The sequence below is a fragment of the Elephas maximus genome, chromosome 22 (assembly GCF_024166365.1).
Source record: "Elephas maximus indicus isolate mEleMax1 chromosome 22, mEleMax1 primary haplotype, whole genome shotgun sequence".
Taxonomy (NCBI): Eukaryota; Metazoa; Chordata; class Mammalia; order Proboscidea; family Elephantidae; genus Elephas; species Elephas maximus.
This window is the reverse complement of record NC_064840.1, coordinates 32455144-32476450: the sequence shown is the minus strand read 5'-3', so window position 1 is coordinate 32476450 and position 21307 is coordinate 32455144. Positions and strand designations below refer to the sequence as shown.

The 21307-nt window shown below is 41.9% G+C and overlaps 1 long non-coding RNA gene across 8 annotated transcripts in view; it reads right to left on the bottom strand.

Annotated features, from left to right (window-relative positions):
* The window catches only part of LOC126066141 (uncharacterized), a 36434-nt gene extending 23560 nt beyond the window's left edge, over positions 1–12874 (bottom strand). For 7 of the 8 annotated variants that reach the window (XR_007515007.1, XR_007515004.1, XR_007515010.1 and 4 more), the window contains exons 1-3: positions 11600–12874; positions 10213–10381; positions 1042–1159 (exon numbers count right to left, since the gene is read on the bottom strand). This is a non-coding gene — a long non-coding RNA (uncharacterized LOC126066141). The remainder of the gene's footprint in view (positions 1–1041; positions 1160–10212; positions 10382–11599) is intronic. The other variant, XR_007515009.1, reaches the window with a different exon arrangement.
* Positions 12875–21307: the final 8433 nt, after the last annotated feature.

The window sequence follows — 21307 nt, the reverse complement described above, 5'->3', positions numbered from 1 at the left end:
GCAAGTAATCCAAGAAGCTGGACTATAAGAAGAAGAACAGGACATCAGGATTGGAGGAAGACTCACTACCAACCTGCAATACACAGATGACACAACCTTGCTTGGTGAAAGTGAAGAGGACCCGAAGCACTTACCGATGCAAGACGAAAGATCACAGCCTTCAGTATGGGTTACACCTCAACATAAGAAAACAAAAATCCTCCCAACTAGACCAATAAGCAACACCTGTGATACGTGGAGAAAAGATTGAAATTGTTGAGGATTTCATTTTACTTGGATCCACAATCAATACCACGGGAAGCAGCAGCCAAGAAATTAAATGATGTATCGCATTAGGCAAATCTGCTGCAAAAGACCTCTTTAAAGTGTTAAAAAGCAAAGACATCACCATGAAGACTAAGATGAGCCTGAGGCAAGCCTTGGTGTTTTCAATCACTTCATATATAAGTGAAACCTGGACAATGAATAACAAGACCGAATAAGAATTGATGCCTTCGGATTATGGTGTTGGCAAAGAATACTGAATATACCATGGACTGCCAGAAGAACGAATAAACCTGTCTTGGAAGAAGTACAGCCAGAATGGTCCTTAGAAGCCTGGATAGCAAGACTACATCTCATGTACTTTCGATATGTTATCATGAGGTACCAGTCCCTGGAAAAGGACATCATACTTGGTGAAGTAGAAGGTCACCGAGAAAAAGGAAGACCCTCAACGAAATGGACTGACACAGTGGTTGCAACAATGGGTACACATAGCAACAACTGTGAGGATGGCACAGAACTGAGCAGTATTTTGTTCTGTTGTACATAGGGTCTCAATGAGTCATAAGTGTCTTGAGAGCACCTAACAACAACAAAGACATTTATAACCTGTTTCATCAAAGCCAGCAGGGAAAGAGGAAAATAGAGAAGACATCTAAGATTCTTGACCAAATATGCTTTTTCTACCTGATAATATATAAGTAGGTAAAATACCTCAATTTAATGTCCTGTGTACTTGAGAAATAATCTCATAAAACTGCATTCTCAATAACCCACCTGTTTTTGACTCTTCAACATGACCGAGGTTCTTTCTGGTATTCATTCCAAGATTGGGAAAGCCTTGGCAATGACCTCCTCTCTTCGCTAACTTTAACTCCTGAAATCCAGCAGGCACCTGGAGTTATTAAAAAAAAAAAAAAATCACAAAAAGCATACACCTAAACGATAAAAGAAACACGAAATACAGGTCAACAATATTAGTTCCCACAGTGCTACTATATAAAGCCCAAAGGCTACCTAGGTACTATAGATAATGCGTAACAATGTCATCAGAATGTTCCAGGTATTTGCTGACCAAAAAGGGAGAAGAGCTCCCTTTACTAAATACAATTTCCATAAAGTCTTTATTGTCACTGCCCTAAGCAAATTCAGTGCTACCTTACAAGACATGTACACCTTTACTGCAGCATTTACCACACTCCATCAGTTATTTGTTGACAACTCAGGAACTCTTTAGGAAATCAGAAACTGTCTCTTTGTCTGGCACCTAGCCCTAAATTCAGACCTTCTTTAAAAGATCAAGACAACAGAACCATGATTCAAGAACTCAGGAACATTAGGTCTGTTGACTGGGAAATTACTCTCTGTATTTTGAAACCTGATCAGGGTCGAGAGCAAGTCTAAACCTCAGCACTTTCCACAGTGTGCTAGGATGCGCTGACAGCCACAGAAATCAGCATTTTATGAAATTTAAATCTAAAACTGGGATTTAAAATGTAAAGTCCACACTATTTAAAGCTCTTAAGAGCCAGAAGAAGGGACATATGGGCCATGATTCTTTAATATGGGTGAGGTTCTGTCTCATATTCACTCCAAATCATGAAAGTCTCTATGACCTCCTCTGGTAATAATTCCTGAAATGCTAGGATAGGTAATAATGTAATTATTTTATTAATTAGTTCACGCTACAACCACCAAAATTAAGTCATTCGATTTGCATAAAGTATACAATAAGACTCTCAGAGCAATGGTATGATGCAAGACAAAGAATATGGGCTTTTAAAATATTAAAATTCTGTGTTGAAGAGACTGTTAGCTGCCTACCTAATGACCAATCTCATTTTTCTTCAAAAAAATTGAAAAATTTTTTTTTTTTTTATTTTGGGAGTAATGTATCTAACAGATCAGAATTTCTACTTTGCCTGTAGCTCGGGTGGCCCAAGAGGTTTAAGCAGTAATTACCGGGTGAAGCTTCTGGGAAAACTACTTAAGAGGAAGAGTCACTAGCTGGCTCGTGCCTTTTATGGCCTTTACGCGCCTTGCCCTGCCAATCTTGCCTGACCTCTGGTTAGGATGGTGGTAGCTCAATCAGCCAATCTGAACGAGAGGTAAATATGAATGATGAAAGCCGTGGCCTATTTCAAAGAATGGGTTCTCTTGTAACCACAAACAACAGAACCAGCCCAGAATGGCCTATGTCTGGACTTCATTAAAGGATAGTGGCTTAAACAAGATATTTCCTATTCCTGATATGCCTTGGAAATAAGTTAGGAACTTCAATTCCTCACCTGAAAAACTGAAGATAATTGTCACAGGCACGTAATAAGTTGTTATAGGCATGTAATGAGTCTTAAATGAGAATACAGCTTAAAAAGCACTTTGAAGGTGCTAAATCCATTGGCTCCTGCACCTCATGATTTGAAGACTCTCCATTTTTAAATCCTCTAATAAATAGGTGCTGTTCATATGTCCCCCTTAGTCAACTTTTTATTCCAGAGATTTCCATTTCTGTGGGTAACTATACTAGCACAAAGTATGAATAGTTTAATTTTTTTTTCCTGAAAAATGTGAATTTGCTTTGAAAAAAAAAATTCAGTTCTGGATACAAAAATCTCCTAGTTTCTGAATATACACAATGATGAAGTTCATACTGCTATTATTATATTTAGCTGAAGCTTGAGTAACTGTCAATCCGCAAAGATGAGAGATTTCCGAATGGATAAGATCAGAAGCTTTGCTGGTTTCACCTTTGCCACTATTTTATTTTTAAAATTTCTTCAATGTACCTACTTCCCCGCTTTCACAGAATGAAAATCAAGGCCCTTAACAATAAATCTGTTAAACTTGTCATATTAATTTCTAAAACATAGTAGATACTTCATTGTGACAAGCACTTCTCAGATATAATCCTCACAAGAGCAGTGAAACATCATATAGGGCCCTCCATTTTGCTGCCCTTGACATTTAGTTGGAGCACTCAGCTGTTAACCACTAAGCACTCAGCTGCTAACCAAAAGGTGTGTAGTTCAAACACACCCGTGGCTCTGCAGGAGAAAGACCTGGTGATCTGCTCCTGTAAGGATTACAGCCTAGGAAACCCTATGGGGCATGTCTACTCTGTCACGTAGGGTTGCAATGAGTTGAAATTGACTTGACAGCACCTAACAACATATTATTTAACCCTTGTAATGGCCGTTACCTATAAAGGTAGATACTACCTTTTTTACAGGTGGGAAACTGAGTTTCATAGAATTAAATATAAACGCATGAATAACTGGTATTAAAAAAAAAACACATTAGTGAAGACTGGTATATAGAATGTTTAAGAAATCAGTTTTTGGAATTTCCTACAATGTTATTTGCATTTTAAGGTGGCATTACAAGGAAATGTTTCTTAAACAGCTTCAGGATATCTTTTAGCATAAAGTTTATTTCAAAGAGATCTTGTTGTATATGCTGAATATAAATGATCAACAAATCAAATATTCTAAATTTCCAGCAACTTGTGGTATCAAGCTTAGAGGGTAAAATAAAATCCTATGAAGAGAATAATGCCCATAAATATTCACAGGCACTTTGACTTAAAAAATAAAACATCTTGTAGCAGAAAATATATGTAACTGGGTACATAAATTACTTCTCCGACATATTTTTCTGCAAAATTTCTATGAGGATAGGCAATATATACACATTTATTAAAAACACAAGGATAATGCCGTTTTACAATTTTTTTTTTACATTTAATGCCACTCAGATGGGTTCTTACATTCTAGAAAATAGCTAAATGGTACTCTATTGTTTCAGTTCAGTAGTATTGCCTCTTATTGGTTAGGTGTTTCCAGTGTCTTGGTACTAAAAATGTAGTTAGCCTCCATATATAATCATGTTGTACTTATGCAGCATCTGTTAGACACTTTCCCATGAGTAGAATTTCTGATAAAAGGGTACCACTCCAGTTGCTATAGACTATACCAAATCCCATCCAAATGTTAGTCCAATTATACAAGCCATAGGAAGGCAAGTGCCAATTTTAACACAAGTTACCAACACTAGCCAAAAAATAAAACTATAGAGAATAAGCAGGTAAAATATGTTTTTTAAATTTATATTTAATTATGAGGCATAAAAAAAGGTCATTAAAAAGATAGGAAAGAAAGACCAAAATGATGTCAGAAGAGATTCTGAAACTTGCTCTTGAATATCGAGTAACTAAAGCAAAAGGAAGAAATGATGCAGTAGAAGAACTGAACAGAAAATCTCAAAGGGTGGCTCAAGAAGACAAAGTAGAAGTATTATAATGACATGTGCAAAGAGCTGGAGATAGAAAACCAAAAGGGAAGAACACGCTCGGCATGTCTCAAGCTGAAAGAACTGAAGAAAAAATTCAAGCCTCAAGTTGCAATAGTGAAGGATTCTATGCGGAAAATATTAAGTGACACAGAAAGCACCAAAAGATGGAAGGACTACACCATCATTATACCAAAAAGAACTGATCAATGTTCAGCCATTTCAAGAGGTGGCATATGATCAGGAACTGATGGTACTGAAGGAAGAAGTCCAAGCTGCAGTAAAAGCACTGGTGAAAAACAAGGCTCCAGGAATTGACAGAATATCAACTAAGATGTTTCGACGAAAGGATGCAGCACTGGAAGCGCTCACTCTCTGTCAAGAAATTTAGAAGACAGCTACCTGGCCAACCAACTGAAGAGACCCATATTTATGCCTATTCCCAAGAAAGGCAATCCAACTCAATGTGGAAATTATCGAACAATATCATTAATATCACAAGCAAGTAAAATTCTGTTGAAGATCATTCAAAAGCAGCTGCAGCACTTTATTGCCACAGAACTGCCAGAAATTCAGGCCGGATTCAGAAGAGGACGTGGAACCAGGATATCACTGATGTCAGATGGATCCTGGCAGAAAGCAAATACTGGAAAGATGTTTATCTGTGCTTTATTGACTATGCAAAGGCATTTAACTGTGTGGATCATAATAAATTATGGATAACATTGTAAAGAATGGGAATTCCAGAACACTTAGTTGTGCTCATGAGGAACCTGTGCCTAGATCAAGAGGCAGTTGTTCGAACAGAACAAAGGGATACTGCATGGTTTAAAGTCAGGAAAGGTGTGTCAGAGTTGTATCCTTTCACCATAACTATTCAATCTGTATGCTGAGCAAATAATCCAAGAAGCTGGACTATATGAAGAATGGGGCATCAGGATTGGAAGAAGACTCATAACAACCTGTGAAATGCAGATGACACAACCTTGCTTGCTCAAAGTGAAGAGGGCTCGAAGCACTTATGATGAAAACTAAAGATTACAGCCTTCACTATGGATTACACCTCAGCATAAGAAAACAAAAATCCTCCCAACTAGACCAATAAGCAACACTGTGATAAACGGAGAAAAGACTGAAGTTGTCAAGGATTTCATTTTACTTAGATCCACAATCAACAGCTGTGGAAGTAGCAGTCAAGAAATCAAAAGATGCACTACGTTGGGCAAATCTGCTGCGAAGACCTCTTTAAAGTGTTGAAAAGCAAAAATGTCACCTTGAAGAATAAGGTGTGCCTGACCCAAGCCATGGTATTTTCAATTGCCTCCTATGCATACAAATCTGGACAAGGAAAAGGAAGACTGAAGAACCGACACCTTTGAATTGTGGTGTCAGTGAGGAATACTGACTATACCACGGACCGCTCAAAGAACAAATCTGTCTTGGAAGAAGTACAACCAGAATGCTTCTTAGAAGCAAAGATGGTGAGACCACATCTTACATACTTTGGACATGATATCAGGAGGGATCAGTCCCTGGAGAAGGACATAGTGGCTTGGTAAAGTAGAGGGTCAGTGAATAAGAGGAAGACCCTCAACGAGATGGACTGACACAGTGGCTGCAACAATGGGCTCAAGCATCCCAAGGATTGCAAGCATGGCGCATGAGAGGACAGTATTTTGTTCTATAGTACATAAGGTTGCTTTAAGTCAGAACTGACTCAATGGCACCTAACAATGTGAGGCTTAATGTTTCATTGGCCTTTGTTATTTTCAGTGCACTGTATTTTCATTTTTGTTCACTATTCTACCAGCTTGTTAATAACATGGATTTATAAGAATGTCAATAAGAGAAATTAGCTCTTGGTCATTTTAAGTTTTCTTTTTGTCTTTTGACATCAAATAGTATGTCATAATTCAATTTATTTTACTTCAAGATTATTTTAGCATTCATCCATGGTTTCTTCTACTGCTTATGGGCTCCACTGGTTATGGTTAAATATCTGGAATACATGGAATTTAATGTAAGGAATAAACCAGGAAGCCAACTTTGTTTTCTAAATAGTTAGCCAGTTGCCCAAACACTATGTCGTGAACAGCCCATTTCCCAGGCACACCCCAGAATTGAAATGTCAACTTTATTACATTTATTTGCCATGTGTTTGCGGGTTGTTTAGTTTTTTCCTATACCAAAACCAAACTTGTTAACTGTAGAAGAATCTTATATCAGGCACCTGAATAATCCATTTTTGCAAAAATGCAATGAAAAAGCACAATTTTTGGAATAAAAACTGGCACTCTTGAGCAGCCATCTAAGATACAACTAGTGGTCTCTTTCCATCCAGAGTAAAGGAGAGTGAAGATAACCGAAGACCCCAGGGAGCAATTACCCGAAAGGACTAGTGGAGCACATATACCACAGTCTACATGACCCTGAGGACCAAAAGAACTACATGGTGCCCAGCTACCACTACCAACTGCTCTGACTGGTATCACAATAGAGGGTCCCAGATGGAGCAGAAAAAAATGTAGGAAAAAATCAAATTCATAAAAAAAGACCAGACTTACTGACCTGATAGAGACTGAAAGAACCCCCCTAGACTACAGCCCTAAGATATCCCATGACTTGGAGCTACTGCCATTCCTGGAAACCACCTTCTAGCCAAGCAACAGACAGGCCTATAAAATAACACCTGAAAAGAACATGCTCTGTAGAACACACAATTATACAAAACCAAAACGGCAAAATTTGCTCAAAAGTAAAGATGAGAAGGATGCAAGGGATAGGAAAACCAGAGGAAAGGAAACGGGGAACCCGGGTAGAAATGGGGAGAGTGCTGCCACATTGTGGGGATTCAACCCATGTAATAGAACACCATGGGTACAATTTGTTGAATGAGAAATGAATTTGCTCTGTAAACTTTTACCTAAATGCAATATTAAAAAATAAACCCATAAGCTGGTGCTCTGTCCTAGCCTGGGTTCTCTAGAGAAGCAAAACTAGTATGAAGTGTATAAATATATAGAGATTTATATTACACAGTTGTAGAGGCTGGAACGTGGGTGAGGCTGGAGGCTTCTCCTTATTCATGTAGCCGCAGGGGCTGGTGAACCCAAGATTGGCAAGTCAGACAGCAGGGCTCTGGCTCACAGGCTACAGAAGACCAAGGAATCCCAAAGTTGGCAGGCAAGACAACTGGGAAGCTGCTAGTCCAAGGCCCAGGAAGCCGAGGTCAGTTGAACAGGAGCCAGCTGCAGGATCCAGTGCAAACAAAAGCCCTCGAGCCTTGCCAGGAAGTCCACTTATAGTCAATGCAGGCCACACCCCCAAGGAAATGCCCTTTCAACTGATTGGCTACTCACAGCAGATCCCATCATGGGGGTGATCACATCATTATACGACTGCCAAACAACTGCCAAACCAGTGAGAGTCATGGCCCAGCCAATGTGACACACAACCTTAATGATTACACTGACTCTACCAGTTGTTACAACTTTGGCCTCAGTTTTTTACATCTGAGAAACCGACTAACCAATGTAACACATGCAAAATTTTATTTTATAAATCAAAGTTACAAATGTTCAAGTTGGTCCAGCTTTTGATGAAGCCACGAAAGGTGCCAAGGAAAACTTTCTAAAATGTTTTATTAATGCATAATAGACAAATTTATGACTAATTTGAAATTTAATCACTTTTTAATTTTTTTAATGTGGGACCCTGGCAAGGATATGCTCTTTTTCATTTATAGGGGGAAGGAAAATTCCATGGCACTTCACTCAGGAGTAGGCAATGCAGTTTGAGAGTGATCCTTTTACACTTGAAAAGGCTGCTGGAGGTCCCCTTGTCTGTTGCTGTTGTCATTATGTACTGTGGAGTCTATTCTGACTCATAGCTACCTTATTAACGACAGAGTAGAATTGCCCTATCAGGTTTCCTAGGCTGTAATCTTGACAGGAGCACATTGCTAGTTTTCTTCTTCCATGGAGCTACTGGTTGGTTTGAACTGCTGACCTTTTTGGTTAGCAGCTGAGTGTTTAAACCACTGCACCAACAGGACTCTTCACCTCTTGTCTAGAGTTTGTATATTAGTTACTATCTTCTCATGTTTAATACCACATACATAGTCTTTCTTTCACCTTGTGACTTGGCTCTTACTCCTACTGGTCATCTCTGGAGTCCCCAGCAAACTAATTCCCCCTCTGCTGGTGGCTACTGAGGTCTAGGCTGAATATAACCAGGTGGCTGACTGTGTAGTTACTTGCAAATAAATAACATTCTTTTTATTTCACAAGGTCACAAAGAGGAAATAACTAGTCTTAAACAAGTCTAAGGCATTCAACCAACACTGATCTAAATTAGTCTTGCCTTTAAATATTTTATTCTTTATAAAGAAATTTCTTCAAGAGAAGAGTCATCAATTAAAGTCAAGAATTTTGACAGCTTCTAATCTCCTCAGGGAAGAGAACATTATCTTCCTTGCTCAGTTTTTATCTCCTTCATAGGTCATGGTTTTTACCTAACATCCTTTACTGTTCTAGGGTCCCATCCACAATACAACATTACATTTAGTTGTCATGTCTCCTTGGCTATGACAGTTCCTGTTTTTCCTTGTTTTCCATGACCTTGACAGTATTGAAGAGTATCAGTTAGGTATTTTGTAGGATGTCCCTCAATTTATCTCATATTCTGCTCATCATTAGACTAAGATGAGTTTTGAGGAGAAAGACCACAGAGGCAAAATGCCATGTTCATTATACCATAGCAAGAGCATCATGCTATCACCAATGTGACTTGTCAAGGTCAGCGTGAACCGTGATTAACTGTCAGGTTTCTCCACTGTGAAGTCACTCTTTGTATCTCCCTTTTCATGCTTTACTCATTGGATGGAAGTCCCTAGGCCCAGCCCACACCTAAGGAAGGACTTGTCCACCACCTTTTCCAGAGTATCTACATAAATTTGGAATTCTTTTGCACAGGAGATTTGTCACTTCTACCCCAGGTCTCTATGTATGCATTTATTTATACAATCGCTTATTTATATCAGTATAGACTCATGGGTATTTATTTTATACTTTGCGTTATAATCAATATGATTTTTTGTTGTGCCTTAAGTGAAAGTTCACAAATCAAGTTAGTCTCTCATACAATAATTGGTATATACCTTGTTATGTACTCCTAGTTGCTCTCCCCCCAATGAGACAGCACACTCCTTTGCTCCACACTGTATTCCCTGATCATTCAGCTAGCCTCTGTCCCCTTCTGCCTTCTCATCACTCCTCCAGACAGGAGCTTCCCATATAGTCTCATGTGTCCACTTGAGCCAAGAAGCTCACCCCTCACCACTATCACTTTCTATCCCACAGTCCAGTCCAATCCCTGTCTGAAGAGCTTGCTTTGGGAATGGTTCCAGTCTTGTGCCAACAGAAGGTCTGGGGACCATGACCTCCAGGGTCCTTCTAGTCTCAGTCAGACATTAAGTCTGGTCTTTTAATGAGAATTTGAGGTCTGCATCCCACTGCTCTCCTGCTCCATCAGGGATTCTCTGCTTTGTTCCCTGTCGGGGCAGTCATCAGTGGTAGCTGGGTACCATCTAGTTCTTCTGGTCTCAGGCTGATGTTGTCTCTGATTTATGTGCCCCTTTCTGTCTCTTGGGCTCATAATTACCTTGTGTCTTTGGTGTTCTTCATTCTCCTTTGTTCCAGGTGGGTTGAGACCAACTGATGCACCTTAGATGGCTGCTTGCTAGCGTTTAGACCCCAGAGGCCACCCTCCAAAGTGGGATGCAGGATGTTTTCTTAACAGATGTTATTACGCCAATTGACCTAGATGCCGCCTGAAACCATGGTTATAATGCTACCTTTAAAATTATTTACTTAAGATTCCAAAATAAGCCCCTTACCCCCCTCCCCCCCAAAAATCCAAAATAAGCCCCTCCCCCCAAAAAAACCAAAACACAACCTCTCTGCCATCGAGTTGATTCTGACTCACAGCAACCCTACAGGACAGACTAGAACTGCCCTATAGAGTTTCCATGCAGTGCCCTGGTGGATTTGAACTGCTGACCTTTTAGTTAGCAGCTGTAGAACTTAACCACTATGCAACCCCTGGACAATTACATATTTTCTGATCTCTCAACCCACACACAGTTTCTTAAGGCAATGTTCCTACACTCAACAAAATAAGCGTTTACTGTGGGCCAGGCACTGTGCTAGGTGGTAGGGCTAAAACGATAAAATTAAATAGAAGCTTTTTTCAATTGATTTATTATAAACAGATCCAGGAATGAAAACTGTTAGGGAACTAAGATGTTGATAACTGGCTTTTCTTTTATATTTGATATATATAAAAGCTACTACTAAATTGGGCATTTAATTCAGACATCGTATGAGGCCCTTTACATAATTCTGATACATACATATGTATTCCTCCTGGATCTCCCCATAGTTTCATGTGTACTTCAACATACCAAAACTAATATTTTCCTACCTTGTCATTCATCTCTCATAGTTTCATTCTTAAATTAGTGGCATCACTACCCACTGTCTCTAAAGCAAAGGACTGTGTCATTTATCTCTAAACTACTCCTTTACTGCCCCATACACCTGATTCAACAATTCTCTCATCTCTTCAACATCTGTTAAGTGCCTACTATAAGCCAGGCTGTTAGGTATCAGGTATACCGCTGTGTATAAAAGTGCCCTTCTTCCCTCCCCCAAGCGGTGAAAGCAGTATCATCAGGTTTTACTTTAGGTAGAGGTCTTAGAGCTAGATTGCCTGACCCAAGTTCTTTACATTTTACATGAGTGACCTCGAGCAAGCTACATAAACTGTGACGCATGTCTTCACATGTAACATGGAGTTATAACCTACCACACATGGCAGTTGTGAGGAACAGAGGAGAACACATGTAAGGCACTAAAAAACACACACACACACACACACACACACAAGCACATAGTGACCGTTCAACAATTATTATCCCCAGTGGAAAATGCAAATAAAATTATAACAAATTTTAAAAAAGTGTAATGAGCAAGCAGAATGTTCTTACCAAAAACAAAGCAGGAACTAATTGACACGCTGAAGAGGACTGCCTGTGAGGAAGCTAGCTTTTGAGATGTAGAAGGATTAGGAATTAGAAGGTAGGGGCCAAGGAGTCCTCTAGACAAGTGGGAACAACTCGTGCCTAAATGCTAAGAGCCTGGCTCATCTGTGGAACTGAAAACCGTCCAGTGTGACTAACTTATAATGAGTGAAGGGAGCTGACAAACTTTAAAGTATGAAAGGATCATACTATCCAGGCCCTAGAGACAACAGTAAGGACCTTGGATTTGACATTCAGTGCAATGAGAAGCCATTGAAGATTTTAAATAGGGAAATACAGGACATCATTTACATTTACGATCACTCCACTTTAAATCAGGTTCTTTCCTGAGTTTTAACAGCTTCTAAAAATCTTTGCTCCCTGGTAATCTCCCTAGAAAAACAAGTCTAATGATATTTTCCCGTTTTAAAGGCCTCTTTGACGCCAGCGTCTTACAGGATCAAAAGCAAACATGTTAACTTACCATACAGGGCTGGATTACTCAATAACCAAGGTATACATGGGCTTACTTGTGCTTTCTCACTGATTTGTAGCACAAAAGTTCACCTGTTGGGAGACTCGTGAAAATTCTTCACTAAGATTAGTAAATTAATGCAATTAAGCCCACTTGTACGTTTCTCACTTGCTTACTGGTTAATCTGCCTGTTACCATGTAAGAGGAATTTCCAAAGTAAAATACACAAGATAATCCACTGAGGTGCCAGAATATTACAATTAATATATTTAATCTCATTTTAAATGACTTTGCTTCATAATATGTATATTGGACAAGGCTATACATACATGCATACTTAACTTACATATTAGACATATTGCTCTATATGCTCAAAAGTCTCTCACTGGTGGTATACAAAATCAAATCTGGAGATCTCCACTTTAGAACCCAGCAAACATTACATCCTTCCACTTCACCAACCACAATCAATTTCATGATTCACCATATACCATGGCACAACCTTTGTTTAAAATGCCTTACCTTCCTAAGCCAGAAGAATTCAGTTTATTCTTTAAAGACAAGCCCAAATGCCATTCTTTCACCTTTTCTACAAAGCTTTGTTTCTACCTATATGACTGTCATTATCACACTGCATGGTAATTAGTTTCTCTCACACACACTTAAGAACTCCTCCACACTACACTGCTAATCAGTTTAGTCCTTAGCACCTAGCCCCGGGCCCAGAGCACCTAGCCCCGGGCCCAGAGCACCTAGCCCCGGGCCCAGAGCACCTAGCCCCGGGCCCAGAGCACCTAGCCCCGGGCCCAGAGCACCTAGCCCCGGGCCCAGAGCACCTAGCCCCGGGCCCAGAGCACCTAGCCCCGGGCCCAGAGCACCTAGCCCCGGGCCCAGAGCACCTAGCCCCGGGCCCAGAGCACCTAGCCCCGGGCCCAGAGCACCTAGCCCCGGGCCCAGAGCACCTAGCCCCGGGCCCAGAGCACCTAGCCCCGGGCCCAGAGCACCTAGCCCCGGGCCCAGAGCACCTAGCCCCGGGCCCAGAGCACCTAGCCCCGGGCCCAGAGCACCTAGCCCCGGGCCCAGAGCACCTAGCCCCGGGCCCAGAGCACCTAGCCCCGGGCCCAGAGCACCTAGCCCCGGGCCCAGAGCACCTAGCCCCGGGCCCAGAGCACCTAGCCCCGGGCCCAGAGCACCTAGCCCCGGGCCCAGAGCACCTAGCCCCGGGCCCAGAGCACCTAGCCCCGGGCCCAGAGCACCTAGCCCCGGGCCCAGAGCACCTAGCCCCGGGCCCAGAGCACCTAGCCCCGGGCCCAGAGCACCTAGCCCCGGGCCCAGAGCACCTAGCCCCGGGCCCAGAGCACCTAGCCCCGGGCCCAGAGCACCTAGCCCCGGGCCCAGAGCACCTAGCCCCGGGCCCAGAGCACCTAGCCCCGGGCCCAGAGCACCTAGCCCCGGGCCCAGAGCACCTAGCCCCGGGCCCAGAGCACCTAGCCCCGGGCCCAGAGCACCTAGCCCCGGGCCCAGAGCACCTAGCCCCGGGCCCAGAGCACCTAGCCCCGGGCCCAGAGCACCTAGCCCCGGGCCCAGAGCACCTAGCCCCGGGCCCAGAGCACCTAGCCCCGTGCTCAGCGTGCTTAGCACCATGGCAATAACTCTGGGAAGACAACAAAACCGAGTCATAAACTGAACTGCCATCTCCAATAGGTAATACTTTAGAGGAAGCACAGCTGTTCTCAAAATGTGGTCTCTGATGGGCAGCATCAGCAGCACCTGGAGCTTGACAGAAAAGCAAATGAGTGATGGTCCCACTCCCAACCCCCTACTGAATCAGAACGGAGTAGAGCACCCTCCAGGTGATTCTTTGCAGGTAAAGTCTGACAACCACTGTAGTACACTATTCATAGAATCAAACACATTTTGAGGGTGTGATGACTGTTATGTCCTGGCTTAGCCAATATAAATGTGGTTTTCAGCTTTGTCTACATGTAATCATTACTGTCCCCTTTAAATTTCAAAAGCATCCCAGTTTAGCTGACAGATTATGTAGATTATGTAAGAATATAAATTTGTGCTTCCAGTAATCACACTAAATGGAAATGATTTATACCAAAATGACTTCCAGCTATGTAGCAAAAACAAAAACCCACACAAAACAAAATGAGGCTGCATACTACTGCAACTAGCTTTAGACAGCACCCGTGCAAATAAAAAGATGGCTAAAATTCATGGTGTGAATCTTCTTTCCCTTGTCCCAGCCACAACAACTTCCTCTCTAGTCCTGCATCATCCCAGGAATGCCCTTCCGCATAGACGCTCACCTCTTTGCCTGGTAAGTCCCCAGCTCCCCAAACCACAGGACTGGCTCCCTCCTTCTTTACTCTAAAAAAAATTCACCCAGCAAGGCCTTCCCTGCCAATCTCTGAAATGTCACCCCCCTTACCTTTTTTCTCTTTCGCTGTCATTACATTATCTACTCGGCCTATTTTATCGTTCGCCCGCTGCCCTGTCCACCCAAGTGAAGTGATTTGCTTCCCGCATAGCAACCTGGCCCACCTGGTGTTGAACTCACGCACAGCGACCAGGCACCAGAGCCTCACGGAGGTGAAAGTGCACAGAAGCTGGAGCTTCATTGTGCCATACGTTCTGAAATACCACCAAAAGCCTTTTATGTCTCCGAGAACTGAAAGTGGGGATCTGTTTAACTAGCCCACCTCCCCACCAGTCCACACCTCCGCGGCCTCAGCCTCACCAGGCAGGCGACAGAAGCAAACGTTTAATGAGAGACCCGCTTCCTCAGAGGCACAGGTAACCTCTAGGGTGAGCGCCTGGATCCCGCCGCTCGCAGCCTCTGCAGCCCGCACACCTACAGACATCGCCCCTCGCCGCCTGATGCTTATACAGTCCCCGCAGCCCCAAGGGTCAAGTAACCGCGGGATCCCTCCGCGCTGCGACTTCGAGCCTTCTAATACCGCCCCCTACGGCCCCCGCATTCCTCTGCCCGACAGAGCTGCCGCTGGCTGTCTCGCTGCCTGCAGGTTGGGCTGTAACCCGTGCGGGATGGAGGACGCGGACGCAAGACGGAAGTGGGCGCGGCCTTTTCTTTCTCGGCGGATGAACACTGTAGGTCAGGATCTAATGAGTTAGTCAAATTGCACTAATAGCGATGGCGGGCAGATGCGCGCTGCGCTCTGATTGGCTGCCACACGGAGAGGCTCTTACGACGGGGCGGGGCCACAGAAGCCCCGCCTCACCGCCGAGATGTTTCTGGAGTGTGACCCACAGGCAGCTGGGACTGGTAGTTCCATTCCCAACACGTGGAGCAGGGCAGGCTCGAACAGGCACTTCGTAAACATCGAAATTGTGACAGGTGGGCTTGGAGCACCCTACTTAAAAAAGTTGACTTGATCTCTGGCTGGCCCTTAGCATTAGAACCCATTTCACGATGATATCTAGAAAGGAGATTTGCATTTTGTCCCCGAAGAAAATAAAAATGCATGCTAAGGCCAGGGTGTCAGCTGGCTGTATACCTAAACGTTTAACTTTTTAAGTCAACAAATCATCTATTTGTCATATATGCTAATGTGTAAGGTGCTAAAAGTAGTTCTCAAACTTGAGTCACATCAGCCTTACCTGGCTGACTGGTTGAAACCAGATTGCCAGCCTCTACCCCCATAAATTCTGATTCAGCAGGTCTGAGGTGGGGCTCAAAATTTGCATTTCTGACAAGGTGCAGGTGATGCTGATGCTACTGGTCCGGGGTCCACACAGATATAAGCCACTGAGCTAGATGCCTTCGTCAGGAGTATTTTCTTCACTGAGGCAATATCAACACAAACAAAACAACTGAGGAGAAATGGTGTCGCATTCATCATCAAAAAGAACCTGTCAAGGTCTATCCTGAAGTACAATGCTGTCAGTGATAGTAAAATATCCATATGCCTACAGGGAGGCCCAGTTAATACCACTACTATTCACATTTACACACCAACCACTGATGCCAAAGATGAAAAAATCAAAGACTTTTACCAACTTCCACAGTCTGAAATTTATCAAACTTGCAATAAAGATACATTGATAATTACTGGTGGTTGGAATGCAAAAGTTGGAAACGAAGAAGAATTGGTAGTTGGAAAATATGGCCTTGGTGACAGCAGCGACACTGGAGATTGCATGATAGAATTTTGCAAGAGCAATGACTTCTTCATTGAAAATACCTTTTTTCAATAACATAAATGGTGATCAAACATGTGGACCTCACCAGATAGAACACACAGGAATCAAATCAACTACGTTTGTGGAAAGAGATGCTGGAGAAGCTCAATATCATTAGTCAGAACAAGGCCTACTGAGGAACAGAACATCAATTGCTCACGTGCAAGTTCAAGTTGAAGCTGAAGAAAATAACAGCAAGTTCATGAGAGCCAAAATACGACCTTGAGTATATCCCACCTGAATTTAGATACCATCTCAGGAATAGATTTGACACATTGAACATTAATGATTGAAGACCAGACAAGTTGTGGAATACCATCAAGGATGTCATACATGAAGAAAGCAAGAGGTCATTAAAAAGACAGTAAAGAAAGAAAAGACCAAAATGGATGTCGGAAGAGACTGTGAAACTTGTTTTTAAACATAGACTAGCTAAAGCGAATGGAAGAAATGATGAAGTAAAAGCGCTGAAGAGAAGATTTCAAAGAGTGGCTCAAGAAGACAAAGTATTATAATGAAATGTGCAAAGACCTGGAGTTAGAAAACCAAAAGGGAAGAACACACTTGGTATTTCTCAAGTTGAAAGAACTTAAGAAAAAATTCAAGCCTCAAGTTGCAATTTTGAAACTTTCCATGGGCACAATCCAGAATCAGCACCCATGGAAGCAGCAGTCAAGAAATCAAGACACATCACATTGGGCAAATCTGCAGCAAGAGATCTCTTTAAAGAGCTAAAAAGCAAAGTTGTCACTTTGAGGACCAAGTTTGCACCTGACCCACGCCATGGTGTTTTCAATCACCTCAGATGCATATGAAAGCTGGACAACGAATAAGGAAGACTGAAGAAGAATTGACACCTTGGAATTGTGGTGTTGATGAGGAAAACTGAATATACCATGTACTGCCAAAAGTACGAACAAATGAGTCTTGGAAGAAGTACAACCAGAATGCTCCCTGGAAGCAAGGATGGCGAGTCTGTCTCTCACATACTTGGGACATGTTTTCAGGCGGGATCAGTCCCTGGAGAAAGACATCATGCTTGGTAAAGTAGAGGGTCAGTGAAAAAGCAGAAGACCCTCAATGAGATGGACTGACACTGGCTGCAACAATGGGCTCAAGCATAGCAACAATTGTGAGGACGGCGCAGTACGGGGCAGTGTTTCATTCTCTTGTGCATGGGGCACTACGAGTCAGAACCAACTTGACGGCACCTAACAACAATAACAGCAACAACAGTCCTTCTGAGTGCAAAGAGCCTGCATGTTTGTCTTTATTTAAATATATATATATTTTTATATATATATACAGTATTTCAGTGCACATAAATCAATCCGTTGCAACTATGTTAACAAAATTCTCAGCTTAATAGTTTGATGAGTGTTGTATTCTGTATGAATCTATTAATACAATGAAATATTTGTAGATTGGCATAAAGCAATTAATGTTGCTGATATTTACTTCTTGGCTTCCATGACAAATGGCTGGATTTTTAATTTGGTGCAATTTTAAAAAATAACACTTTTGAGATATATGATACCATAATGAAGAAAATATGCCATTTGTTGAAAGTGGAAGTTATCAACATATGTAAAATATGCTAATTTTAGCTATATGTAATTGTATTATCATATATACAACTCCTATTGGGATCTTAGAATAAATGTGACCTTATTTTTTTTTTTATTAATTCTCATAGTTACTCTTTTCTTCTTCTTTGGATTGAGTTCATTTCTTATATATCTCTATCCTTTTTTTTTTCCCAAGGGGATTTAATGTATTGAATTAAGGAGATGCATTCTTAAAAACTAAGTTGATGACATTTCAGAATTAGGTAACTATTTTTGTTGTTGTTGGGTACTGACATTTTCAACATGTATTGACCCCATGTGACAGAGTAGAACTGCTCCATAGGTTTTTCTTGGCTGTAATCTTTACGGAAACAGATGACCAGGTCTTTCACCTGTAGAGCTGCTGGGTGGAATTGAACCACCAACCTTTTGGTTAGCAACTGGGTGCTTAACAGTTTTGCCACTACGGCCCCTTAGTTAACTATTAATACTATTCAAATCTGACTCCTATTAATTCAGTCTAAGGATGACTGCATATGAGTCAATCTTTAGTTAAAAAATATTAAGAGAAAATGTCATTAAAATATATGCAGTGTAAATATAAAAGAAATGTCCAGAGTAGGAGAAAGTTTAAATAAATGTGGAATATAGAGTAGGCGTCTATGCAGTCATTAAAAACTCTTGTGTAGGTCTATTTATTGGCATACAAAAAGCAAATAATTCATTGTTTTATTGGAAAAGGCTAGTTGCAAACTAGCCTGTATAATATGATCTCTTTTTAGGATTCCTGCCTTCTCTCCCTCCCCCTCCCCATCCCTTCCCCTTTCTTTCTGTTCTTCCCTTCTTTCCTTTCCCTTCTCTCTTCTTTCCTTCCCCTCCCCCCCACCCCCTTTTCCTTCCCTTTAGCTCTCTTTCTCCACGTATTTAGAATGCTCTTGTTGTCTTCTCTCTCGCTGTTGGTGTGTGTTTACTGCACCTGAGTCTACAGATCTGGAAAGACAGATATTCTGCACAGTGACCATTTTAGTCATTTAAAAAAATTTCTTTCTTTATACATTTTTGTATCATTTGAGTATACATAACTTCAAAAATGATACAAACAGCTTATTTCCCTTAAAAAAGAAAAGAATATATGCTCTTGGTATTAGCCCTATTGGATCAAAGATTTCAAATGTGTTTTCCTTTTCATTGTAAAGGGTGGAACGGATCCTGACAAATCAAAATCTCTGTGACCCTTTGAAAGAATGACATTTAACATGCCAAGACTGAGCTCACTGAGAGGCTACAGAATTTTCCAGCCCTAGTTTTTATTGCCATAATGTCAATGTAGATGAATATTTCATCAAAACAGAGCACAATTATGCAAAGCATGCCCTCTCCTGCTTAGCACTGTACTTGCCCTGGGTGGTTTTACCCAGGCTGGGGAATTTTATTATATAGTAGCCTGCTGAGCCCTCCTGTAGGTCAGAGGGTTAAAGCTACAGGAAAAGGATTTGAGAATCACAGGAGCTCAGTTTTGTTGAAAAGATAAACAGAAGGATTATTAAAGCCTTTTTAAAAATGCCCTGCCGTGAGGGAGGAGTGAGGAACAGGGCTAGAGAATCTAATCAAATCCAAACCTGTAAACACCAGCATCACTTTCTTGAAATGTTAAGGGATTTTTTTAAGGCCCGCCCCTCCCACCAAGTTGCATTTATAGATTTGAATTATTTTTACTTTTTAAAATTGTACTTTGGATGAAGGTTTACAGAGCAAACTCGCTTCTCATTAAACAATTAATACATATATTGTTTTGTGACATTGGTTGCCAAACAAACACGAATTATTCTCAGTTTGGAACTGTTCAAGTTGTTTTCTCATGGCCTCACTCCCCCCTCTGTTACATGCTAAAGGTGAAATAGATGCTTATGAATGTTGTTCTTCTTAGGTATTTCATTTGTCACAGCACTGGGGCAAACAGCGACAGCTCCAGGTTGTCCTTGAGGGGATTAAGGGGGCATGGGTTTGGGGAGAGTAAGGCTACCCTGTGCATATCAATCAAGCCCTTTGACTTCCATTCTCTGCTCCTTTAGGGTGGCTTGGAGGGTACTAAGTTCTACCTCCGTCCTGATTGTTGAGCACCACTTATTTCTGAATGATGTAACCTCAGGTCTTCTTATCACAAGCGGTGCTTCCAGAGAGATCTGAAGTCAGCATCTTCAGGGAATGCCAAGAGGCAATCAGCTTGATATTTAAGTCTACCTGGTGGTAATCAAGGTACATGGGCGGTGCAAACGGTTTGCTCTCGACTACTAACTGAAAGGTTGATGGCTTGAGCCTATCCAGTGGCACTGCAGAAGAAAGGCCTGGCTATCTGCTTCAGTAAAGATTATGGCCAAGAAAACCCTGTGGAGCACAGTTCTACCCTGTAATACATGAAGTTGCCATGTGTTAGAATCACCTCCATTGCAATGGGTTTGGTTTTCAGTGGTATTAGGAAATGAAGCAGTGTTTTAGCTGAAAGTTCTAGAATTGCTTGTAACGTGAGGTTTTTCACAAAAATTTCCCAAAGAAACCCATAACCCACCATACCTGACCTCATGTGAGCAGCAGTGGACGGTGGCTAGTTGGGAAAGCTTTGAGGTTTGCTTTCTCGGAGCCCTGCTTCTTTCCTAGTTCAGCTCCCTTTCTTATCATCTCCAGTTGTTGCAATTAGCTGTTTCCCATACATGCCATCCCTAAACAGAGCAAAGCCTGCATGGAAGCAGAACAAAGAAAACAGGACAAAAGAAATCAGGGAATTTTCCAAAGGCACATTTGATGATTTGATGTACAAGTGTAAACAGGAAAGAGATTCCTGTGGAGGCTGGAATTGCTCCAATGGACAGCTGTTAGTGCATGTTGTCCATAGCATTTGGGGAGATAGATTAGTTGGTGAAGTTGTAGAGTGTACAAGGAGAGTGTCAAAGAAAAATTCTGCTTTCTCTTGCTATTTTAAGTTACATGTCTGCTAGCAGAAGTAAGTATATGATTTATCCAGCTTTAGCAGTAGGAGTTAGCTCACTGTGTAATAACAGACATTTGCATAGGGTGGCACTAACCCTTAATCACTTAACTATTAGTGGAAAGGTTAGCAATTTGAATTTGAACCCACCGAGAGGCGCCTCAGAAGACAGGCTTGGTGATCTGCCTCTGAATGGTCACAGCCTTGAAAAACCTATGGAACAGCTCTGCTCTGCACACGTGGAGTTGCCATGAGTTGGAAGTGACTCAACAGCAACTAACAACAATTGATGGTTCAGTAGTAGAATTCTCACCTTTCACGTGGGAGACTTAAGTTCAATTCCTGGCCAATGCACCTCATGTCTAGCCACCATCTGTCAGAGGAGGCTTGAGTATTGCTTTCTTCCTAGTCTGTCTTAGTCTGCAAGCTCCGAGGAA